At 38.3% G+C, this 7,032-nt stretch overlaps 1 pseudogene; it reads right to left on the bottom strand.

Annotated features, from left to right (window-relative positions):
• Positions 1 to 101: 101 nt before the first annotated feature.
• On the bottom strand, positions 102 to 3,589 carry LOC106398505 (annotated as a pseudogene).
• Positions 3,590 to 7,032: the final 3,443 nt, after the last annotated feature.

The raw sequence follows: 7,032 nt of genomic DNA, 5'->3' as shown, positions 1-7,032 counted from the left end.
CAGAAGCTGTGCAAACTTAGGGCGTCGGTTTAGAGAGCGATTAGGCGACCTTGTCTGATTGTAATCAGACTGTTTGTGGATAAGGAAGAGAGAGGACGTGGTCAACAAGGACAGGCTGTCAAGAGGTGTAAAGGGAAAGCAAAGGGGACCATGTATCTAGCTAAAGAAGTGGGAAGGTTCATGGGAGCCTTTGAGGAACCAATCAGAAGCCAACCCTTGCCTTGACCAGTTTGAATGGACCAATCACCAGCCAGCCTTCCTTAACCAATCAGAAGCCATCACCAAGATTGCAAAGACAAAAACAAGACTACATCCAAGCCATCCATTTCACAAGTCATTTCTAGCCATTAGATTAAGGGTTTCTAATGTTTCAGAGTGTAAAGCTTATAAAAGCATGTGTATGGACAAAAATTAAAGCTCTTAAGTGAGTAAGGGGGTTTTCCCTTCTCCTTCATGAATGAAATGTGTTCTTGAATCAGATTCCCTTTAATCTCTCCCTTTCTTAGTCTCTAATCTCTTAATCTCTCAAAGTCTCTTGTTTCTGATTTGAGTAAACACATAAACACTCTTATCAAACTCTCCCTCTAAAATCACCTAAAACAAACTCTCATCTTCTCATCTTGCTCCATTGGAGTTTATACACACACAACCTGAGATCTCTGAAAATCTCATAGATTCCTCCGCCAAGCGCTGCTACTTTTCTGCCTTGTCTCTCATTTTCTTTCCTTTCTCTCCATCCATTAGCTCTCTGACCACCGCGTGAATCTCCTCCCTCTTCACATCTCCACCTATCTCCATCCCCACCTCCCACTCATCACAGCAGTACTTACAGTTCGTTTGTTGTTCTGCAAAGAATGGCCAACACACCATCGGAACCCCGCCGCAGAAACTCTCCAGAGTCGAGTTCCATCCACTGTGTGTTAAGAACCCTCCGATAGCCGGATGAGCAAGAACTTTCTCTTGAGGGCACCAAGTCACCAGCATCCTTCGGTCCGCCGTAGTCAAAAACTCCGGCGGAAGCACAGCCGCATCACCGTCTACTAAGTCCGGCCTGATCACCCAAAGAAAATCTTTTCCTGTTGCCGCTAAACGCCAAGCAAACTCCACGAGCTGTTTCGCGCTCATCACTGTTATGCTACCGAAGTTAACGTAGACACCACTACTGTCTCGGGACTTAGTATCGAGCCAGTCCAAACACTTTGTATCCTCCTTCCAAAGATTTGTTCCCATCCGTCCCATCTCGCCATCCTTGTTGATATCACGATTCACTAGTTGATTGAGCGGTCCAATAGGGTACACCGGAGGTAAAATAGACTGCAAATATTGTATGGTGTCATGCTCGAGATCGTCGAACGTGTTGAGAATGATAGCAGAAGCAAGTTTGGCTCGGTGGGCCTCACTCACGGCTGAGGTAGTTGAGCATTATGTCGTTAGGATTAGTCGTTCGGATGAAGCTAGGGAGGTCTCTTAGTCTTGGGTTTCTCATCGTTGGAATCCATACTATTTCTGTGTTTAAGTCATTCTCATCTGCAAAATCCACCACCATGTATGTTATCAATAGTAACTTTAATATCACAAAAAAAAAAAAAACTTTAATAGCACGACGATGTTTTTCAATAAATATCAAAGCACGGTATTAATATCAAGGGTTTTCTGCAAAAAAAACCTCAACGTGGTTTCGTTTTGCAAATTAATCCGCGAACTCAAAAACCTACAGGTCAACCCTCTAAGTGCCAGTCAAACTGCAATATAACCCTCGGCCGTATATATGTGTATTTGACAGTGTATAATTTTAACTTTTTTCAATACTACGTCGTTTTGGCGCTAATTTTTAAATGAAAAAAAATTGTTGAACTCGGGGTTTGAAACTTGAACCTTAAACACTATGTGCATGCTATATAACCAAATATATAGATTTGTTAAACGCAATTATATAGATTTCTAAGTATATTGAACAACAAATTAAACAAATATATTTGTTGGCCGAGATGGTTATATAGCATGCACATAGTGTTCAAGTTTCAAACCCCGAGTTCAACAATTTTTTTTCATTTAAAAATTAGCGCCAAAACGACGTAGTATTGAAAAATGTTAAAATTATACACAGTCAAATATACATATATACGGCCGAGAGTTATATTGCGGTTTGACTGGCACTTGGAGAGTTGACCCGTGGGTTTTTGAGTTTGCGGATTAATTTGCAAAAAAAAAAACACATTGAGGGTTTTTTTGCAGAAAACCCTAATACCAACTCACGGTATTAATATGCTAAGTAGTACGTACGTACGTACCTTTTAGTGGACATAAACCCTTTCCGACACAAAGGTGGTAGTATAGATAAGCCAAGAAGCCACAAGCACTTGTGGTCCAGAAAATAACACACGGGACACCGAGCTCCTCCGCAGCGTCAAGAGTGAAACTCATCATACCGTCCGCTAAAATACAGCTCACCGGAGGAACATCATCTCGGGCGTTGATCCGGTGAAGAAGTTCCTTAAATGGAGCTAGACAGTTCTTCATGGTGGCCTCGCAAAGGGAAGGGAGGTCCTGCATCTTATCCCCATCAGTCTCTAGTAGACCATCAGGGATAGATTCGAACCGGAAGGAAGGAAGACCATCCAGTTCGTTGGGCCCACGTGACCGGAGAAGACGGTTGTGGTTGTATACGTTGTTGACGAAGGTGACGTGGAAGCCTTTTGCGTGGAGGAGTTTAGCCACTATCAGCAACGGGTTGATGTGGCCTTGACCAGGGAAAGGCACGCAAACTACGTGAGGTTTTTGTCCGCTAGAAACTGCATGAGATGCCATTTTCTTTTTCTCAGTGCGCCAACGAAAGATGAAAAATGAAAATGTATGTGATTGATCTGTGAACGATTTTGCTAGGCTCTATTGGACTTAATGTTTAGGCGCGACCACTCGATTCTCGCACGCGGAAATCGTGGGAAAATCTGCATCACATGCGACCTGGTAATGTTTATAAAATTGATATTGGTATATTTAAATAGCTAGTTTGCCTAACATCGTACTGGTATATATAAATGCATATTTTATTACCCCTCCCCACCAAAACAAATCCCGGTTCTAACGTCCAAGTAATGTCAAGTAACGATATTTTTAACATGGATTCGATCACGTTTAAATAGTTACAAACTATATAGCTTTATTACTTTATATGCTGCTATTTTCATCAACTTTTGTAAAATAAAATTTCATAGTTTTGAATTTAGATGATCTTTTCTCAAGTGTAAATTCGTTATCAAAGTAATAGAACCAACTCTCTTGCAATGTTACTAGGCCACAACACTTTGATACTTTTTGTAATGTCCAAAATGTTAAATGAGAATTCGGCCAAAAAAACACTGAACTTTGCGGAAATTGCCAAAAGAAATCTGGACATATGGGCTAGCCAATAAAATCGTGAACTTTTGTTGACTTTTTTAGTTTATTAAGAAACTTACGATTGACTGACCAGATTAACACACCGTTAACCGAGTTAACAGATAAATAAACGGATGTTAATTTTGGGTGTTAAAGTATACGACGTCGTTTCATCTCTTTGTCTGATTAAAGACAAACGACGTCGTTTATATAGCTTTGTTATTAAAAATATGGGTTTCCAACGACTCGAACTCGTGTACTCGGGTTTAATGGTAGGGGTTTTTGCCACTGAGCTAGTGGACTTTGCAATAGATTTACGAACACAGTTTCTTTTATTCTCTTTGAATCCGAGTTAAAAGACAAATGAATGAAACGACGCATTTTATATTTCTTTTTTATTAAAAAGATGGGCTTCCATCGGCTCGAACTCGTGCACCCGGGTTTAATGGTAGGGGTTTTTGCCACTCAGCTAGTGGACTTTTCAATAGATTTACGAACATAGTTTCTTTTATTCTCTTTGAATCCGAGTTAAATGAATCAAAAAGAAACGACGGCGTTTTCACCTCCGATTGGTATAAACCCTAAATTCCCAAAATCATAAATCTAGTTCGCGATTCAAGCTTGATTCTCTTTGATCTCGTCCTTAAGAATCTCGATTCTCACCTTTCCTTCTTCGAGTATCGCATGATGAGTTCGGGTTGTGAGGATTCGTCTGTGAATACGATGAGAATTTGTGGTATCCCGGAGCAATGCGGGTGTGGTCGAAGAACTGGGATATAAACATCAAAAACTGCGATATCTCACCTTTACCAACTCCTCACATCACAAGAAAAATCCCCAAATCGATTTGAGAAATTAGGGTTACGTTCAAACACGGGTTTCGTTTTGTTTGATTTCAATCAAACACATCTTTTGATCAATAAAAATAAACATGTGTGGTAATCTTCCAAAAAGTCCACTAGCTCAGTGGCAAAACCCCCTAAGGACCACGAGTGCACGGGTTCGAGTCCAGCCAACAATAATTTTAATTAAGCAAAACGACGTCGTCTTGAGATTTTGTCTTTAACAAAACAATTGGATGAAATGATGTAGTTTCACTAAACGGCACTAATTAATGGTGAGTTAACACTGTCTTAACTGTCGGTTAACGGTGTGTTAATCTGGTAAGTCAACCGTAAGTTTATGAATAAACTAAAAAAGTCAACAAAAGATCTGGGTTTTATTGGTCAGACTCGAGTACAGGTTTCTTTTGGCAATTTCCGCAAAGTTCAGGGTTTTTTTGGCCGATTTCTCAATGTTAAATTGTTTAATAATAAATTGTAGGTAAAGTAAAAGCCAGGTTAGCGGCCTTAGACCATGATTAACCCGGATTCTTAGGGTGTGATTCTTAGCTTCGGCTAAGAACCGTTTCTTAGTTTTTAACTAAGAAAAGCTAAGAACCGTCTCTTAAATAAGAGATATAAGAGCCGGCTCTTAGCCGAAAAGTATAAAAAAAAGTGTCAAATCATGAGTTAAGAACCCCAAATTAAGAACCCAGGTTAATCATGCTTTTAAAGTTTTTATTTTTTCAATAATTAATTAAAATTTGTAATATAAGCCAGACTAGCAGTCATGTGAGTTGGTGGTTCATAATCTTGTGAATCAATTATGAGGAAAGGAGGATCAATTAAGCATCATCTTCCAAGATGTTTGTATTAGTGATGCCATGTTGGATGGAGTTTCTTCCATAATATTTTTGCTGCTTGGACTAAGGGCACCCCTACTAATAGTGAAGAAATAAACGTAGATTGTACCAAAAAAGAAATAAATAAATGTAGACTGTGAAAGAAGAACTTTTTAATTGTCAATTGATCTTCTCTTTGAAGAGTATTTGCTTCTTGTATACTTGGCTCCATTTCTTCTTGAACATTATTTGCTTCCTCGTGGGTAGTAAGAAGAAAATCAACAGTCGGTGACTTCTCTTTAGGAGATATCAGCTTAAGTGATGTCATATTAGACACTTGCGTGGATTGATCTATTGTTGACATTCGGATTACCTCAAACGATGTAGCCTTGTTTCACGACACCAAGTAATTTTTCTCCGAACAATTTGAGATGAAAGATCTTGGTGAATCTTTTTGTATTGGGAATACGAATACCCCAAAACCGTTTTTGTGGTATATTAGGTTTATTACAGAATAGCTACATCGATAATTTTTTGGAACATTATGGCATGAAAAATTGTGAATCAATAGATATTCCTATTTTTTAAGGTGATATATTTAGTTTAGAGCAATATCTCAGGACTGTGCTAAAGATTGAGGAAATACTGAAAATTTATTATGCTTCAGCGGTTGTGAAAATTTATTAGACTTTGGGTTTTATTATTAGCATGTTGGAGAAATACTTAAGTAACCTCAGAATTGACCATTGGAAAACAGTTAAACGGGTGATGTGGCATTTGCAGAAAACTCAAAATCTTATGCTTATATATAAACGAGGTAACCAACTCGAGATCACTAGTTATTCCAATTCTGATTGTGCTCGATGTTCTGATAGCTGCCGATCCACTTAAGCTTATGTATTTTTTATTTCTCAGGGAGCCATATCATGACAAAGTGCCAAGCAGAAGCTTGTTGGCTTCGTCCACAATGGAAGCAGAATACATAGCATGTTATGAAGCATCCAATCAAGTTACCTGGCTATAATTTTATCACATGATGAATTTGGTTCTGGGTGTTAAGAGACCTCTTAAAGTTTACTGTGACAATAATTCGACAGTGTTATATACGAACAACAACATGAGCACCACAAAATAAAAGTACATCGACATAAGATATCGTGTTGTGCGTAAACGAATCCAAAATAGTATAGTTTCAGTTGAGCATATAAGTACAAATTCCATAATAGTGCTTCCGCTAACTAAAGTTGTACCAATTAAAGAGTTGAAGGAACATATTTCTCATATGGATCTAGACAATATATCGATTTAATAGAAGTTGTTTGTGCCTAATAAAGCTTATCTTTATTTTGGCTTAATGCATATTTGGTTTATGCATTATATATCCAACACTATTTGGCTTAGTGTTAGTATATCATTTTATGTTGTTTGTTCATAAAATTAATCTCAATTTGGAGGATCAGTTGGAAATAGGTATGACGATCACTCAAGTTTTAGCTGTCTTTATACGCACGATATACAAAATAATTACTCTGTTATAAATCATGGAGTGGATTGCCATTAACCAAGCCCGGACCAAGACCGGCCCAATACCTAGAAGATGGAGAGATGGCCGAAGCCTAGAGAGAGGAGAGAGAGAGCCGACTTCAGGAGAGAAAAGGCGGCCACAAAGCTTAGAGAAAATGAAACTCTTTCCTTTTCTTAGTAGATGTAATCTTTCCATTATTATGTATTAGTAGTTTTCCTAATCCTAGTAAGTTTAGGTTTTGGATACTTTCCATTTATCTTTATCTTGTAATCCTTATATAAAAGAACCTCCTTGATCATTAATAATAACACAGAAATATTCAGTCTCTAAACACTCTATTTACAACACGTTATCAGCACGATAGACTCCAAAACCCTGAGAAAAAAACTAACCTAAAATCCGTCACACATAAACCCTAAATCATGTGCAACTTAAGATCAATCTATCTCTCAAACCCTGAGGAACC

This window comes from Brassica napus, chromosome C5 (assembly GCF_020379485.1).
Source record: "Brassica napus cultivar Da-Ae chromosome C5, Da-Ae, whole genome shotgun sequence".
NCBI lineage: Eukaryota > Viridiplantae > Streptophyta > Magnoliopsida > Brassicales > Brassicaceae > Brassica > Brassica napus.
The sequence above is the reverse complement of the archived record's forward strand: the minus strand, read 5'-3'. Positions and strand labels throughout refer to the sequence as shown.